General features: G+C 40.8%; 1 long non-coding RNA gene across 2 annotated transcripts; it reads right to left on the reverse strand.

Moving 5' to 3' along the window:
- Window positions 1-6,705: 6,705 nt before the first annotated feature.
- Window positions 6,706-10,186, reverse strand: LOC106607912 (uncharacterized). 2 transcript variants are annotated; one of them, XR_001329334.3, is made up of 3 exons: window positions 9,946-10,186; window positions 9,238-9,333; window positions 6,706-7,160 (listed from the first exon to the last, which is right to left on the reverse strand). It is a non-coding gene; the product is annotated as an uncharacterized LOC106607912 (long non-coding RNA). The 2 variants fall into 2 exon arrangements; XR_014392513.1 differs by lacking the exon at window positions 6,706-7,160 and adding an exon at window positions 7,388-7,960.
- Between the last annotated feature and the right edge of the window lie 9,335 nt (window positions 10,187-19,521).

Here is a 19,521-nt window from a genome sequence, read left to right on the forward strand (position 1 = left end):
ATATACTGGGTTCTATTCTACTGTATTTTAGTCAATGCCACTCCGACATTACTCGTCCTAATATTTATATATTTCGTAACTCCCTTCTTTTACTTTAGATGAATTGTTAGATATTACTTCACTGTTGGAGCTAGGAACACAAGCATTTCGCTACAGCCGCAATAACATCTGCTAAATATATGTATGTGACCATTTGATTTGATAACGCCGACCTTTTCCTGTAAACTGTCACAACACAAGTCACTGAAAATTGCCATTCAGAAGGATGTTGAGAGCACTTGTTGACATCTCCCATACTCAGGGTATGTTTTAGCTGAGCTCTGTGACTCTGTTTGTGTCTGCTAGCTGTCAGTAATAACACAGTGAAATCAGCTGTGGGTGGCCGTGATACTCTCCAGAGAACTAGTTTGATATGAATCACCCTTCTCAGGCTCAAACCGACAATTACCACAATACCTGCACATGACAAGTCATTTGAAATGTTAGTACAAAACACTTATTACTGTCATGATGAGGATCATTATTCTCTGCCCCTCTAAGTAGGGTCTGAGAGTCAGGACGGCAAAGTGTATGGTATTTACCAAATCACTGAGACAAAACCCAGTTCACAAATCGTATAAATAGCAAATCTAAAGCATATGGACAATCTTGAGCCTTAAAATAATAATGCTTTGCGAAGTGGCCTATCATAACATACAATTATGCTGCAGAAGATATAAATGCCACAAATAATAGACCAGGAGACATTAAGAGAAGGGGGGGACAGATTATAAGGTGTCGTATTCTCATTTGAATGCAGAAGTGGACATAGCAAACCAAAAACCTCACAGATAAACAACAACAGAAGATCAACGACAACCAGAAAAGAACATGTTCGTCCACGTTCAGCCAATGCCACTAATTGTCACTTTATAGCATCAGGAAGTGAAGAGCACTTTCAAGGGGTCAAAAATGATCTCTCATGATTAGGGACAGACGTTCTGGAGTTCTTCCTGACTATATGAGCTGACCAGGATGGGCCTAAGCTATTGGCTATGTGCTCAGGTTACATGTTTTGTGGACAGGCAAAACTCCTGTCCCTACTCATGATAGAACAATAGATGGTGTTCAAAATAAGTATGTGGTTGCATAATGTTGTTTCATATTACTGGGTATGGCAGATCTGTCCCTCAGTATCCCTGTCCCCCCGGTGATGTGGCCAACAGGCATCAAGGATATGAAATAACAGGGAGAAACGTGAATCAACATGATAACACTGACCTCAGTCATTCTGATACGACCTGATAGGGTGGGATCCGCCCAGCAGCTGTTTTATCACTGTGAAAACAGGTATCCTACAGCTGTGCGGTCTGTTTAATAAACATAGGCGGATATTCCACCCTTTTACTTTGAGTGTTACGTCTCTCCATCAGTCTCTATCAGTCCAAAGCAGCTCAGAATGAGATGAAATTCACTAATAGCTTATTTGGGCTGTAAATCAACCCGTTATCCAACCTAACAATGTAGCATAACCAGATAAAATCACTTCAGATGTGTTTACTAGGCCTGTAAAACCACTTTTGGCAGCCAGCGATGTATTTTGTAGCAATTTTCTCACTTAATGTCATCTTATGATTGCGAAAACAATTGGACTTCATGCGTAATGGTGTGGACTGGTGACAACATTGTGCTTTTAGGTAATTGCATTACTATCTAGCTCAATACATGTCACCACCATTGCAATAACTCTATGAGGGCTGAGACATTCTGTCTATTACTAAATTGGACAATGTCATATTTCTGTTGAAAGTAAACACTAATAGTAACTAATTTCCTTTAGATATTATCAGGAGGGAAGAGCAACGTTGCTCTCTCTGGGTCACAACTCTCCCAACATTCCTGGCTATTACATACATCCCTGGGAGGCCATTCACAAGGATACCTCTATGGAATATGACCACTGTTACAGCATACGGATGTTTATTTAAAACAAATGAAATGATAATGGGATTTGGGATGTTTCATGGTTCTGCTGTGGGTCAACATAGTCCAGAGCTGATGCTTAGGACTCTGAAGTGGTTACAGTAGCGCACAGAGACTATTCCTGTCTGATACACAAACTGTGGATGTACTTATACAATATATCATCTCAAGAAATCCTTTGCCAGATTTCATAATTTTTCTGTCCAAGAAAAGAAAGAGCAGAGTGAGGTGGTAGCTTAGAAAAGAGCAAAGTGAGGTGGTAGCTCTGAAAAGAGCAAAGTGAGGTGGTAGTTCTGAAAAGAGCAAAGTGAGGTGGTTGTTCTGAAAAGAGCAAAGTGAGGTGGTAGCTCCGAAAAGAGCAAAGTGAGGTGGTAGTTCTGAAAACAGCAAAGTGAGGTGGTAGCTCCGAAAAGAGCAAAGTGAGGTGGTAGCTCTGAAAAGAGCAAAGTGAGGTGGTAGTTCTGAAAAGAGCAAAGTGAGGTGGTAGTTCTGAAATGAGCAAAGTGAGGTGGTAGCTCCGAAAAGAGCAAAGTGAGGTGGTAGTTCTGAAAAGAGCAAAGTGAGGTGGTAGCTCTGAAAAGAGCAAAGTGAGGTGGTAGTTCTGAAAAGAGCAAAGTGAGGTGGTAGCTCCGAAAAGAGCAAAGTGAGATGGTAGCTCAGAAAAGAGCAAAGTGAGGTGGTAGCTCTGAAAAGAGCAAAGTGAGGTGGTAGTTCTGAAAAGAGCAAAGTGAGGTGGTAGCTCCGAAAAGAGCAAAGTGAGGTGGTAGTTCTGAAAAGAGCAAAGTGAGGTGGTAGCTCCGAAAAGAGCAAAATGAGGTGGTAGTTCTGAAAAGAGCAAAGTGAGGTGGTAGTTCTGAAAAGAGCAAAGTGAGGTGGTAGTTCTGAAAAGAGCAAAATGAGGTGGTAGCTCCGCAGCCTGTAAACACACTAGACGTGACAGTCATTTGTCTATTTCCTGCAGCTCTGGTTGTGACTGAGTGGTGACGTACGTGACATATGTCTGTGAAAGCCTCTAGGGAGTGTGCAGAGTCCGCCAGCAGCCTTATGGCTGTGCGCTTCAGCACCGTCTTCTTTCTGGTGCATGTTTAAATTCCAAGTGGACGTTTGGAATCGGAATTATCTGTCTCCCTCACAGAGCCTTGAGTACTAAGACAGAGCTTTGGTGTGTGTGTGTCTGTGTGTGCGTGTGAGTGCTTCTGCATGTCTGCGTGTGTGTGCGTGTCTCCCTGAATCCCTGCACGTTGCTCCTTTGTCCCCAATGTGCCTCAGCAGTCAGGGTTTTATTCAAGTAGCTCCACTTTCCGCCAGTGACATGGCTGTGGGAAGAGAAATAACCGTGGGCCTAGCTAAGGCCATGTGATAAGCTCCCTGTCATTGAGGAATTAGAGAGGTCAGGACAGCCTTTTCTGGGGGGAAAAAATGGTTTGTTTACTGTTTTAAAGCCATCAAGGCCAAACGAAGCACTTTTTACACATTCTTTTCCCCACCCGAAAAAGTTTCTGTTTTTGGCTTCTTTTAATAAGTCGTGGAAATGTAATTAAAATATTTGTTTGGCCGCTCCAGATTTAAATGAAAGCGACCAGTGCTTTTTATGACAACTTTTTCTCACCATAAAGTTTGGGAGTCATGACTAATTACTTGTTGAGTTCTTGAAACAAAAATACAGGCCTACTGTACATGTCCTCAGTAGTCTGTTTCCGTCTATGTCACACAAATCAGTTACCAAGTAACAGAGGTGTTACTTTATCATACATTTTAGTCATCTGATTAGCTGAAGAAAGCGTAAGAATACTAATACTAATAATAATATACCCTGAGTGTACAAAACATTAAGAACACCTTCCTAATATTGAGTTCAAAGGCACTTAAATCTTTTGTTTTGTGACGTTTGTGACGTCCCACAACAACCCAGTCATACTGTAGGATCGCACAACATTTGGTTAGGGTGAGTCAGTTTATAAACAACTACATTTAACTGTGTGGGTGAATGGGCAGTTCAGCACAAAATATTTAATGACTGGTTTTCTGTAAAGTAAGTACATGGAAACCACACTGAATGGGGCCAGAAAAAATGAAAACACGCTAGGGAGAGGGGAACATCTCTTTTCAGACACAACGACAACAGGCTGCCATTGCTTTTCTATTCCTCACAGTCCCTCTTAATAAATACAACGAAATACGTTAGTTCTACCAACTTATTGCTGCCTCCATTCACAATCGTACCCCTTAGTAACTGTTGTCAACACCTTAATGTAAATCATGTGCTACCCCTATGATCTCTCTAGAGGTAGCCGCTGCTACGCTCAAAGACGTCACAGAGGGAATGTCACAAGCTGAAGCCAAGCAGGGCCAGGCAGGGGAGAGGCCAGTACCCTCAGCCAACAGTCAAGTGTTAATGCATTGAAGGGATGTGTGTAGTAGTCTCACTTCCAGTGCCTGGCTGACTTTTATAATGGATGTGAAATGGGCTCTTACGTACAGTATGTGTTGACAAGCTGTAAACTGAAATCATTCCCCCTTTTCCAGGTCCAGTCGGACTCAAACTCTGTCAGTGTGACTGTGGCTTTATTAACATTCCACTTAAGTTCGGTGACAGCGGTTTTATTAAACTGCCACCCATTACTGCCGGAGGTGGGAGCTAAGCAGACTGAGCAATAGAGTTGCGGAGTCACTCACTATGCATGCAACATGGCTAGGTCTTGTTGTGTAGCAACAGCTACTTTAGTGTCCGATGGGAACGAACAATGACGCACAGTATAGTAGTATATGCTGCTAGTATATACTGTAAACTACAAGCCACATATTGGTGAGCCCGATCCCATCTCCACCAGTGGGAATGGGGACATACAGTACATGCTGCTACAGTACGGGGTCACAGCCACACATCAGGGTGAGCCCCGGTCCCTGCTCCTCTTCCTGTTGATGCGCTGCTGCGCTCGCCGAACCCTCCGCTTCCCACGTTGACACAAATACACAAGGCCCACATGACATCCTGTGTGGAAGCGCCGAACAACAATGGACACTTACATCAAGTCATAGGCCTCTGTCCCTCATTAACAGTGACGTGAAATTGTACACCAAGGTTCAAGCTGAATGTCTTGAAACCATTTTACCCAAACTAGTTAATCCTCATCAAACAGGCTTTGTCCAACAGAGATTGAAGTCAGACATTTGGAAACCCAAATAAAACTTTCTGACATAATGAATGATGAAGGTTTATTATCCTTTCATGGCCTAAAACAATATGTATGATTCACCTGGTTCGTCATTTATTAACTTTTTTGAAGTTAAGAACCTTAAGAACCTCTCTGCCCAGTAATGGAGTCTCATTGAGTCAACCACTCCCATTCCATTCAGTCATTGAGTTTTTAAGGAGCCAGAACACAAGTGGAGGCTTTGTATCCAGTCTATATCAAAATCTACTAGAAGCCCATCTTAAAGACCACAAACAAAATACTGATTTGAAAAGAGTCTGAAACACTAACCCTATGTCCTCCAAAATATGAATCATCAATTAATACACTACAAATTCGTGGAAACGCTTCCAATGTAAACTTGCTTCTATTCCAAATTGTCTGTTGTGTTCTCAAGGAAATATTGGAAGCTTCATGCACATGATGTGGGACTGCCCGAGTGTGAAGACCTCCTGGTCACATGATATGGGACTGCCCCAGTGTGAAGACCTCCTGGTCACATGATGTGGGACTGCCTCAGTGTGAAGACCTCCTGGTCACATGATATGGGACTGCCCCAGTGTGAAGACCTCCTGGTCACATGATGTGGGACTGCCTCAGTGTGAAGACCTCCTGGTCACATGATCTGGGACTGCCCCAGTGTGAAGACCTTTTTGTCACAGGTTGCCAGGTCTGTGTCGAGCGCAGTTGGTGCTGCCATTTCCTATCACCCCAATATTATTGTTGAACGATGACTCTTCACTGACTCTCACAGTACCTCCGAAACGAGTATAGTTGCCTGGACTGACTTCGGTAAAACAAATGTTAGTGACCAGATGGAAGCCTCCACATAAGCTTAGCATTACTCAATGGCTACAAAACTTCCTTGATGTTCTTTCACTAGAGCCCATAACTCATGTGAACAACGCCAAGGAAACAACATTAGATACATAGAGCAGTCAAAAAGTTTGAAAGCTTATTATGAGTTATTCTAATGTAATCATGTTTGAATTCATCAATTGTATTTTAAATATCTGTATTGAATATCGATGTATGTAGGCTGATTCTATTAATGTGTGCCTTGGTCCCACAAACAATTTAACAGACATAAGATGAGTTACCCATGATGTTTTGTTTTATGCATAGATATGGCCACAACATGAGCCCATGGGGGGAGGGAGGGAGGTGGGGAGTGGGAGAGGTGGGGAGCGATGGAGGGGGGAATAGGAATGGGTTTCACCTACTGAGAAGGGGGAGGGGAAGGGGAGATGGGACAGAGAGGAGAAATAGGTTTTTTTATTGAATGTTTTTTTACTGTTTTTCGTTACTATATATATATATGTACTTTTTGAATATTATTGCCTGTCTGTGACGCGGTCACAAAAAAAGACGGGAAATGATTCCAATAACACTTCTGACATCGCTGACCATGTTCACTCTCTAGTACTGTAGCTCTATGCATTATACGGAGAGTTATTGCAGACTGGGGTGTGGAATCTGGATGTATATAATCACATAACTTCAACTCATAAAAAATACACATGGCTTCCAATACCTGAATTGTAAATCAGTTTATTCACTATGACAAAATTGAATGACTCATTGAATAGTATTGCATGTATGCCATATTTGAGAATCCTATGCAATACATGGCACCATTGGAGCTATTTTCATACCTCAATGAAATGCATCATGGAATAGATGATCTAACAGTGTTTGGAAAACAGACTACATCCTGGTAATCATAAACCCCCTCAAAGCTTCACAGTTACCACATTGCACAATCATCCAATAGTGTTTTAAATAACAGTGTTGGAGCCTGAGAAGTTATGGTTCGGCAGGCATTAGACTTTCTCCGAAGCAATTAAATATTTCTCCCAGACTTGCCAAGATAAACAGACTTGTACTTCATTAGTTTATGGTGGCTGACTTTTTTCTCTCAGCTCTGCAGATGTAGTGTCTCGGCAGTACGTCTGAAACTCTTAATGGTGCGGATGATTATCTCAAGACAGGAACTGATCAGACCTGGGAACGAAATAGTTGTTTATTTGAAAATACCAACTTTTCAAAATACTTGAGGTAGTCGAATATAGTTTATATAGTTTCGACTAAAAGACAACTATTTTCTTTGATATTAAAATACAGGTCTCAGGAAAAAAAATGAAATATTTGAAAGTAATTTGAATACCTCTCAGAAAACCAAATACTGTTTCTTGAAAACCAAAAAATAATTGTATTTGATTGCTGCCAAAAATTGAATGAAGAACCAAAAACTACAACAGTTAGTTGAGTTAGTCTAAATATATGATCATAAGCACATGGTTTGGAGGGCTCTTAGATATAGATTTTATTCTATAATTAAATACATGGGGGACATGGAATCACCTCAAAATTAGAATTAGACTTTAGGGCCTCCCGAGTGGTGCAGTGTTCTAAGGCACTGCATCACATTGCTAGCTGTGCCACTAGAGATTCTGGGTTCGAGTCCAGGCTCTGTCGCAGTCGGCCGTGACTGGGAGACCCATGGGGCGGTGCACAATTGGCCCGGCTTAGGGGAGGGTTTGGCCGGCAGGGATGTCCTTAACACATCGCGCACTAGCAACTCCTGTGGCGTGGCGTGCCGGGCGCAGTGCATGCTGAGACGGTCGCCATGTGTACGGTGTTTCCTCTGATACATTGGTGCTTCTGGTTTAAGTGGGCATTGTGTCAAGAAGCAGTGCGGCTTGGCTTGGCTTGGTTGGGTTGTGTTTTGGAGGACGCATGGCTCTCGACCTTCGCCTCTCCCGAATCCGTACGGGAGTTGCAGCGATGAGACAAGACTGTAACTACCAATTGGGGCGAAAAAGGGGTAACAAAAAAATCTATAAAAAATTCCAATAGACCACTGTTGCGGCTTCAAAATTACTAACAAATATTTTCATAATGAGTGAGAAATAAGGTAATCCAGTAACAGTTGGCATCATGTGTAGTAACTTTGATTATTACAACAGCAACATTGTTGTTACATATGATTTTGTCTTTTTTTTTATCGAATTGCATAATAATGGAGTTATTACCTAAGTGGAATAGGAACAGTCACTATTCCTCTTGTGTATAGTAGTTACAAAAAAACACAGCTCATTGCTATGCAATTAAAATGAAATTGCCAAAGTATTATGTAACAACATGCTAATAAAATGTTGCTCCAAAAGTAATTACAGTTTTATTACACAGGAACAAGAACAGTTTAATGGTAAGTGTTGGTTAATTGGTTTGACTTGATGATGTACCCCTGCACAATGGATATTCAGGAGAATGGACATTTACAAAATGTTCAGATAGAAATGTATTGTGGAGATCCAATGTGGCTGTCAGATAGATTGGAATATTATAGGAGCTTGTGTGTGCTCTATTCATTATATTTCTATCCTGAAAATGCAGTTCCAGATACAGCCCTGCCATTAGTTGAAGGCAGCCAATCCAATAGTTTCAGAAAGTAGTCACTTCCTGAGATTGCTATTCAAATATCTTTTTTGAGTAGTTGCTTTCTCAGATCTGTATTTAAATAGTTTAAAAAAGTAGTCACTTTCTGAGATCTGTACTCAAATAGTTTTGGCAAGTAGTCACTTATTCAAATAGTTGTAGTCACTTCCAACGTAACTATTTGTTCCTCCCAAAACATGTTACCTTCCACAAAGCATAGTTAAAACTATAGTTGTCCCTGGTCTGATCTGGAGTGCATTCTGGAATACCGCCATTCAGCAAACAAATTCAAATGTTGCAGAGGAATGTGCAAAAAGACAAGCAAACAGCAGACTCATGCTTATTGGTCAAGGTTCAGCACGTTTGCGGGAAGATTTTTTCTTCAACTATTTCCATTTTCAAATGGCATTCACCGTTTGCTAGGAACTCACTTTGGACTGACACGCTGCGTCCCATTCAGCATCTTGTTTGTTGACATGCTTCTTCACGTGTTAGTGACCGCATTACATACTAATTGGCCTGAATGCCATATGTTTCACAAACTGTCTTACTGAATGTGTGTTGTTTTTCTAATCAAGGTCACAGTCAAAGGAACATGGATAGGTGTGGTGGGGAGTTGGAGGGGGATTGGGTACTGTACCTAATTTCCTCTGACTGGTCAAGCAGGGGGACTGTACAGCTACTGTCTGCTGCCGGCCCTGTTCCTCCTTCACTGCACTGGGTCAGCACTCAGCATCTGTAACCATACATTCCCTTTCAAATTAGACAGGACGCCACCAGTATGGGAACAATGTGCCCAAGCCATCAGCGGAAAGGCCTTTGTGGTAATAATTGTTTAAGGCCCCGATCCAGCAAGAAGCGTGGTTATGAGAGGGCTTAGCCCTGAGACCCCTGTGGAAAAAACAGCTGTTCCCGCTGATCTACCCTCTCTTCCGACTCTCTTCTCCCTCTCTTCTTCCCTCTCTTTTCTATCAGACCAGTCAGCTGTTGCTGCTGCTGCATGTGGTGACCACACAATGTCAACAGAGCCAACTTTGTCAAGAAGAATCTCAATTCAAGCATTCTAGGATAGTATGCTTATAGAGATGGAGCTCAGTTGGTTTGAATTTGTCCTAGTTTTCAACCTCCTATCATTGTATAGTTTACTCTGAGTTTCCGTAATCATTCCTACATGTATTAGATTGCTGAATAGCCACAAACAGTAGTACATCACTTCAACAGTCCTGAATAGGATCACAACTCAACAAACAAACATCTTAACTTATTAACATGCAGCACATGTTTAACTTTCTGTCTTCTTTCTACTATCAAATATTTTCCCAAAGGACATTTGACTTCTTAGAATTACCTGTCGGGCGAGAACTTTTTTCTCCAATTAAAATGGATGTGACACTTTTCGGTGTGAAGTCGACCATTTCTCCCCTTTACAAAGGAGCTTATAAAAAGAAATGAATACAGTCAGCAGCTCAGGAAGCGTCCATTATAACACGGGAGAGTTATGCCGGTTTGTTTTAAAGAGGGATGAAGCTCCTTCACCCTCACTACCCATATCCCCCCTCTTCCTCCCACCACTCGCGTTCAGAATTGCTTAGTGTCTACCAAGCTGTTTCTTTTAAAAGAGCGGCAGAGGCCTCTTTTGTTTTCATGAAACATTTCAGCATGACTAGGCCATTTATTGTGTTAAACTAATAAAGTTTTATGGGAGTGAAATAACAATGTGTAATCTCAGTGTTGTGAGTTATATCCTCTGGTTAATAATGCAGTCACTGAGCTCTATTGTGTTCTGTTGCTAATTTTTGGACTCCTGGTATCTGTTCGGAATGCTGTATAGTTTCTGATACATAACTGAATCAGTGGCTTGTCCTGAGACGCTGCCTGTTTTATATAACATAGTATCTGCTAGCTAGTCTCTCATAGAAGTATGACAAATTATATTTTCAAGGATGACACTTTTTACCTTCCTGATGACAAATAATGTATTGTTAATTCATGTGGTAAATGTATTCTTATCAAAAACCTCTTGTTCTCCAGTGTGTCTCGTTCTCCAGTGTGTGTGTGTTTGTGTGAGTTAATGAGTGCAGGTGCGTGCATGTGTGTGCTGTCCACCTCTCAGCTCCCAGCAGAGAGAGAGAAGGAGGTGGTGAGCGTGGTCTCTGCAGCTCTCCAAATCTCTCGGTTTGAACCGGAGCCTCCTATTAAAGTGACCAATTACAGAGGAGAGCTAACACCATGCTGTCCGTACTCAGGCTAGCAGTCTTTTATGGGTTCCTCTCTTCAGGCCGCCAGCTTGGCCCTGCTTGTGAGGAGCAATCGAACAAACACCCCACTATGTAGCGTTATAAAAGCTGCACTATTGGACGGCACTTCTAAGCAATAAAAAGAACAAGGTGCTTTGCTTTCTGAAATCCTACACATCTTCTGAAGTCCATGCCAAAACGAGAACAACGTCATGTGGAATTGAAAAACACCTTAGCTGCTGCAGCAGGACACTTATGAAGTAAAACAATTAACAGTACTCTCTTGAGCTATACTTGTTCTCTCAGAGAGATTAAACTATAGCTGTTCTTATAATCTCAAAGACGAATCATTCCTTTCTCTATGTCATGGGTGACAACATCTTCATTTGGCATGTCAGCGTAAGCCAGTGTTGTCTCTCCATTCTCCCAGAGTGATTAGCTGCATGGTGTTTATAATGCTCAGCCAGGCCCTCCATAAACTGTGCCTCTATATTTCTCATGTAAAACAACGGCATTGTGTACGCCCTATCAAGCTTTCTGCAGTGTCAGTTTTTGTCTCAGCACGTTATTGATTGTCCTGCAGCCATGCTAGCCGAAGGCAGTTAAAAATACCCCAGTGAACCAAATGAGGTGCAATTTGTTTGTTACTCTTCAAGCTTGTAAAGTGGAACCATGTGAAGCAGACTTATATCTCGAAAGACCTTGCAAGTAATTGGAAATCTCAATTTCTAGTTACCACATTTCAAACATAATTACAAGTTGCAGGAATAGTTTATTTTGTCTGATGTGGTCTCTGCCTTTTCTTTCCTCTGTTTAAGGCTTTTAAACCAGCATCAATAACTTTGTTTTTTCCTGGCTTTATTTAGGCCAAACAATGCCCTGATATAAAATGAAGCCAGAGAGAGCCAAACTTAATACTATGTCTAACCTTAATTTCTTGATTGTGGATATTACATTCAATCTCCTCCAGAGAACTTCTGGGTCTTAGAATAAAATAACTCAAGGTTACAACGGGTAAAGTACTTTATCTTGTATTAATTCTCAGAATCACAAGAACGCAGCCAAGTTGGAATCCCATCAACATCAAAGCTCTTCTCTTTCCCTCTGGACAGGCGCAGGTGCCTTCTGGGAATAATTAAGTGCTTCACAATAAAAGTCTTAAAGGGGTATTGTCAGTAATAATGACCATATAATTTCAGAATGATAACCTAGGCTACATGCAGTGGTGGAAAAAGTACTCAATTGTCATACTTAAGTAAAAGTGAAAGTCACCCAGTAAAATACTACTTGAGTAAAAGTCTAAAAGTATTTGGTTTTAAATGTACTTAAGTATCAAAAGTAAATGAAACTTCTAAAGTGTACTTAAGTATCAAAAGTAAAAGTATTAATCATTTCAAATTCCTTATATAAAGCAAACCAGCCGGGACAATTTTCTTCTTTTTTTTTTATTGACGGATAGCCAGGGGCACACTCCAACACTCAGGCATTTACAAAGGAAGCATTTGTGTTTAGTGAGTCCGCCAGATCAGAGGCAGTAGGGATGACCAGGGATGTTCTCTTGATAAGTGTGTGATTTTGACCATTTTCCTGACAAACTGTAACGAGTACTTTTGGGTGTCAGGGAAAATGTATGGAGTAAAAAGTACATTATTTTCTTTAGGAATGTAGAGAAGTAAAAGTAATAGCTGGCAAAAAATATAAATAGTAAAGTACAGATACCAAAAAAAACTGCTTGAGTAGTACTTTAATGTATTTTTGCTTAAGTACTTTACACCGCTGGCTACACGTTTCATTGTGGGTTTCCCCTCAACTTCCGCAGATAAGATAATGGTTAGAAATATACAAATGTTTTCTGAGATGAATCCGTTGCATTATTTAGTTTACTGTTAACGTATTCTACGCAAATCCTCAGTAAGCGCGAAAGGTAGGTGATAATAACATATTTTGAATGTAAACCATTTACTTTCTCTCTCGGAGAGGTCACAGAGGTCTGATGTTATCTTAGCTAAAATTGCCTGGGAGTGTGGTCAGGTGGTCAGCTGTGGAGAAAGCCTAGTTCCGTGCTATAATTACAAGTTGGCGGGATGGAGGGATGAGTTATCTTCCCTGATTTACCTCTTCTTCAACCTCAGCCTCTTTTTTTTTTTCCTCCACAAGGAAGATTTGACATAATTAGGATAACACCTTCTGGTTCAAGCTCTTTTAATGCTTGCGGCATAACATTTTACAAGTCCCTGAGATGACTTGTTTAAGGTCTGTGGGAGGCAAAGGGGCGATAGAGTGTACTAGGTGGGGCTCTCTTGGAGCCATACAGGGCCATAATTATGTCAAGTGGGCTCTCTGCTCCTGACTTGAACAAATGACCTTATTCCTCTTTTCTGCTTTTTTTTTCCTACTTGTGTAAAAACACTGTGACCATTCCTCAACCCATGATGTTTGGCGAAGTTAAGTCATATACTTTCCTCAAATCTTCATTTGCATGTTATTCCATAATGCTTCTGAGTGAACACTATCCAAATAGGACCTGTTGTGTCGTTGCACGTAGAAGAGCTCTCTGTGTATTTTAGCTTTCAATATCTTTCCAGCATCAATTACGAAAGGTTCCATAATGCCTGTGGTCTGTTTCCAAATGACCTTTTAACTATTTATAAAAGATCTCTTTGCACTGGCAAGTGTGATGCCAGTCTAAATATTACTATTAAAAATGGAAAACACTCAAGGTCATCCTTGAAAATAAACTTTTGGACTTAATGGTAGATTAGAGATCTCTTTCAGTAGGAATGCAGGTGGTGTGGTAGAGCTCCACAGTACAGTACGTACCTACCTAGTAAGGGAGATGGAAGTTCCATACTTGGCAATACTTGGCCAGCCTCCAGGCTAAGGTGAACATGTTAGTTCCATGCAGGAGATATTTCAGTGTTCTCCTCCTTAGAACAGTTATTATTTTATGATCTGTTCTTATTAGTCCACAATACACATCTGACAGAATGCCTCCACGTGTTTTTCCTAGCTGCAATTACAGTCTGGCGTTCCAGCATGTTCATTTGAGTCATCATGAATGCCAATGAAGGGTTACATCTGTTAGCTAATCATTCGCATGAATCTGAAATCAGACAGATCTGTCTTGGCCAAACTTGATCAGAAATTGCAATGAGCATCCATTTACAGTGTCTTCAAAACTTGTTTTCCCATCAAAAAAAGTTGTACGTCCCTCTAGTCTGAGCAGAGCAACTTTGCTAATGTAGCACTCTTCAGATGGGTGTCCTTTTTTACGTGTGGAAATAAACGTATCTGACAGACTGATGGATAGCTTGTATGTCTTTAGAGGAAGCTCTTTGAAAACCAGAAACATTGGGAGAGAGCTTCATGGACACAATAGCCAAGAGCAATTAGTGTTAAAGGGATCATTTCTTTGTTTCTGCTTCATGCTGACTGCACTCAGTGGAAACAAAAAACAACTATTTTAAACATGATTCTGAACTCTTAAGAGAGACTGAAGATGTGTACCGCACATAACCAGAGAGCATGAGGTATTGTGGGACAGAGATAGGCATCACCCCAGTGAAAGGAACAAACTGCCACGGTAAGTGTTATTCTCTCACAGCCGTGCAGTTGGCAGACTGAGTCTGATTTCTCAGAAGCGCTCCCATTTTTAGAGTCCCAGCACCTCGCTCAAGTATTCAAATTAGCTCAAATACAACAGACGACTTATAACAAGAATATGTTTCGTGTAGAAACGGTATGAACACTTTGTACTTGGCGAGGCAGTGTTCTAGTGTGCATTAATGGGTCTTTACCTCACCCTTCTTAATACCAGGTTGGAAAGGACAAAATGAGGACGTCAGATCTATTGGTTGTCTGCAACATTACCAAAGATTACACATAATAAGAGCTTGGATGGCTTAGGCAATCAGGGCTTGATTGCTTTGGCCATTCATGAGAGTTACTGTGCTGTTTGATGTGCTGACCAAAAAGCCTGCTTTCTCATGATAGTGGTGTTAAACAATGTTCAACTGATGCAGTAGTCCCAAAACCAGCTGATGCATAAGTGGCCCGGACAAATGATATGTAAGAACAAAAGATAAATATCTCACAAGGCATACAGGTTGAATTACAGAGTTATTTAAGACCTCTGTAGTGTTTTTGTGATGTGGCCCGAAACACCTTCTTTTTTTTTTTTTTTACAGAATTCGGTCAGCAAATAGTTTAGAATGTTTAAGCCATCGCTTGTGGAAGTTATGTATGAGATATGCAGTTTCTCAACTCTAACCAGCTAATTAAAAGTGTCACATTATAAAGCTGTGGTTTTCTGTCCGCAACAGAAAAACACCAGAGGAACACAGCCAAAACGCACGGCCACACAAAGTGCTATGGATTAAATAAAGACAATGTGACTGGAAACAGACATCTGGGCCCGTATCCACAAAGTGTCTCAGAAAAGGTCCTAGAAATCCTGATTTAAACTTGTTTTAAGACAACAACAACAACAAAAAACAGCTCAGAGTAGGTTTTAGGATGATGTTAAGTCACTGCTCAGCCAAACTCTGAGCCAGGAGTAAAATCAACTCCTAAATGTTTATCTCAGCTGGTAATCACGGCAGTTTGAGGTACCGTATTGCTGTCTGTCTCTCCGACATTTGCAATATTGTTTCAATATTCAAATTCTATCTCCAGCTGTCCCCTAGTAATAAATGTGTTGGGAGTCGGGACAAGATAGACAGGCAGGCATCGTTTCTAAGCCAGTCTAAATCATGAATCAGCTGGCATTATTTTTATGGATGTATACAAATAAATGTCAATTAAAAGGAAACAACGTGCAGATAGTTTGCATTCTTTCCAGCTTCAGTTTGAGGAGATTGTGTTAGCTGTGCTGTTAGCTAGCAACTCTGAACAACAGTGCCCCGACGAGAGATCACATGTTCTATGCCAAGCAAAATCGCACCTCATCAGCTCATTGTTATGGATGTGTCCAAATAAATCTCACTAGAAAACAGCTTAAACAAATGCAGCTACTGTTGTTATTCTGGCCGCACTGTTTGACGTGATTGTAAGTTATCCACAGTTGGCTAGCTAGCAAGCAAGGGATAAGAGGGTCCATAGATACAGAACAAAAAGACTGAACGACTGGGTCGCGTCTCTGGCAACCGAACCGATAGAACGAATGGCCGGCCGGCTTGGGTAACTACCCTAGATTTGTTTTGGGACTATATCTTGTGGAAGGATGAAATAGTATGAATAAATTCATCAAAATAAAGTTTTTAATGAAAATATGTCAATATGTTGGTAACCCGCTGTATAAAAGTAATAATGCCGTCAAAGCCAGTGTTTGGAGTATATATTGGCACAGTGAGACTTCGTCTCGGGCCTAACAACACCCGTACCAATATATCCTCCACCGGCTTCTCGGGCATTATCACTTAATTAGGCATATCATGTGATGTAGCCCTCACGTAAAATAATTGTCAAAAGTGCAAAAGATACTATTGCATGTGGGTCTAGATTATTTATGAATTTTATCATACAGAAATATCTAAATATTTTTTCAACAACAGCAATTGCCTGTCTATTATGAGGGAACCTCTGACTCGCTGCATTTTTTTATTAGCAAGACACCTGCTGGTAAATCTTAACTGGTTAGGACAGCTAATGAGGTGTCCTAAATATCTGGTGACTAGGTGTGACTCTTATGAGTAAAGAGGCTTCATGCATAGCTTTTAATTTTTCACATAAGAGTAGGAGTAAAATGTCTCTATTCTCAGGACTTATGGCCAATTTTCGATACGGCCCCTGGTGAAAATCTTTGAGTCTATTGATGCACCCATAAGTCAATCTCAGTAACATAATAAAAAAAATCCCCATCAAAATCTGTCAATTTAAGCTAGATATAATCTTTTTGCATGGGCTGCGTCTCAAACCACCACATATGTCTATGTTGGTCTTTCGCATCTGCGGTGGAAGGTGGCCGAGCTACAGTGTTTGTTAGAACATGTGACATCCCAAAAATAGGTCTTCTCACAAAAATGTCTGTAGCATCCAAACTATTATGACCACTCTATGGAAAGGGGAGACTCTCACAAACACGATGGTGTTCTCCGTTCTGCCCCACAACCCCCACAAGTGTCATGGGACTCGTCTAAAGTTAGCCCAACCCAGAGTAAGTGAGCGAAGTTGAGTGCTTGCGCACCGCTCCTGCGCTCCTCGCTTGCTAAAAACAGCTCCTCGCTCACAAGTAAAAAAACTGCAGCTCCAAATTCACTCCATTCATTAAAATCACAACACCCATCTATTTTTGTCACTACCTGGACCTACCATTTGGTTTTGAAGTATTGAAACCAAACTATATAATTTGAATGACAAGTATTTTAATAAACATGAAAAGGTGAACGTAAGAAGTACTAATCATTTCAAATAGGCTACATGTCATATTAAACAGCATGTAAACTCTCTAAATAGGTCAGGAGCCAAACAGAAGAAGAAACTAAAATGAATTATTTAGGCTGTATTATTTCAATTATTTCAAGGCTATAGTCTATAAAGAAAGACATTGAGAAGCATTTGCAAGTATGACACACTAGGCTGGTACGGAGTCAAGGGCATTAAACGCTAAGCATTTAAACAACATTTCGTTGTATTAAATTATTATAGTCTATAAATTGTGCATATAGGCTGTGACTTACTTAGAATTAAATTAAAATTAAACAAAAAATGCCTTTTAGGCTCAGTCTACAGTGCCTTTGAATTCATTTTTAGAAACACGAGTTTGGCCAGTCTGTGGCTTAAGGCTCATGAGATGATGCCTGGAGAGGAGGCCAGCAGTGGAGAATATCCCCTCTGCGCTTGCAGAATCACTGGGGATGCTAAACACCCTTTTGGCCACTCTTGCCAGGCTGGGCAGGGATGCAGAGTTGTATTTGGTTTTATATATATAGGTAGGCCTAAAGGTTTTTAGATAAAATAACCCAATCAAAACGGAAAGCTCCTTGAATGTTGGAATATGTGTCACGTCCTGACCAGTATAAGGGTTAATTGTTATGGTAGTTTGGTCAGGACGTGGCAGAGGGTATTTGTTTTGTGGTTCGGGGTGGTGTTTTTGTAGAAGGGCGTTTGATTTATTATTTCCGGGTTTTGGTTTATGTTCTATGTTTATGTATTTCTATGTTTAGTCTAGTGAGTGTATTTCTATGTTAGGTTAATGGGGGTTTGGGACTCTCAATTGGAGGCAGGTGCTTCCTTGTTGCCTCTGATTGAGAGTCCTATATATGGGTAATTGTTTGGTGTAGGTTTTGTGGGAGATTGTTTCTTGTCTAGCGTGTGTGAGCCTGAGAAGACTGTTCGTTTGATCGTGAGTTCGTTTGATCGTGAGTTCGTTTGATCGTGAGTTCGTTTGATCGTGAGTTCGTTTGATCGTGAGTTCGTTTGATCGTGAGTTCGTTTGATCGTGTTGTTATTTTGGTGTTCATTTTGAGTTCAATAAAAGTTCAAGATGAGCAACCACATACCTGCTGCATTTTGGTCCTCCTTTCCCAACGACAACCGTGACAATATGCCATGACTATTGGGCCAAAATCAATCATTGTATTGATAATATAACATAAATGAAGGAAACTTTTAATAGATCAGATTTTTTGTTTATAAATACTTTGGCTACAATGACACACTTAATTAGCTACCCACCTCATTCCTTTCTTTTAGTATGTGCATGTACAACAATATAAACACAACATGCAACAATTTCAAAGATTTTATTGAGTTACAGTTCATATAAGGAAATCAGTCAATTGAAATATATTCATTAGGCACTAATCTATGGATTTCACATAACTGGGAATACAGATATGCATCTGTTGGTTACAGATACTTTAAAACAGTTGCTGGATATTGGCGGGAACTGCAACACACTGTCATACAGCAGACATGTCACTCACACAACGGCATACACGTTGTCTGCCATCTGCCCGGTACAGTTGAAACCGGGATTCATCCATGAAGAACATACTTCTTCTGCGTGCCAGTGACTATCGAAGGTGAGCATTTACCCACTGAAATCGGTTACAATGCCGAACTGCAGTCAGGTCAAGACCCTGGTGAAGACGATGAGCGTGCAGATGAGCACCATCATGCTTTCGGGACATGTGTCTTTTCAGATTCCACAATGATTCTTTAGTGGTGGACACTACATCATCGCACTCCCTCTCTTGCTCTTGGTCCTCATCTTTGTAAGTTACCTTGATTTTGCACCTGTGTGTATTATCAGTTTCTCAATAAAAATATTTTGCGAACTCCATGACCGTTGCTAAAGCAAGGGGCTATTAGCAGCACACAAGTAGACTACAAATGCATGCTGGGCCGGGCATGCCCTGAGCTCTGGAAGTGAGCGCTACTGGAGCAAAATTGGAGCGGGCAAGAAGGCAGACGCTCCAGCCTTTGGGAATCTAGCTCCACGCTACAGTCAAATTGGGCACGCTAAGCTCCTCGCTCCGCTCTGCTCACATACGCTGGCCCATACAAACCAATGGAAGTATGGAGGTAGTTTTGTGTAAAAAAAAATTTAAAATACAGTACCAGTTAAAGGTTTGGACACATGTACTCATTCAAGGGTTGCTGTTTGAATAATCTCAAATATAAAATATATTTTGATTTGTTTAACACTTATTTGGTTACTACATGATTCCATATGTGTTATTTCA

Source organism: Salmo salar, chromosome 06 (genome assembly GCF_965601325.2).
Source record: "Salmo salar chromosome 06, fSalSal1, whole genome shotgun sequence".
Classification (NCBI taxonomy): Eukaryota; Metazoa; Chordata; class Actinopteri; order Salmoniformes; family Salmonidae; genus Salmo; species Salmo salar.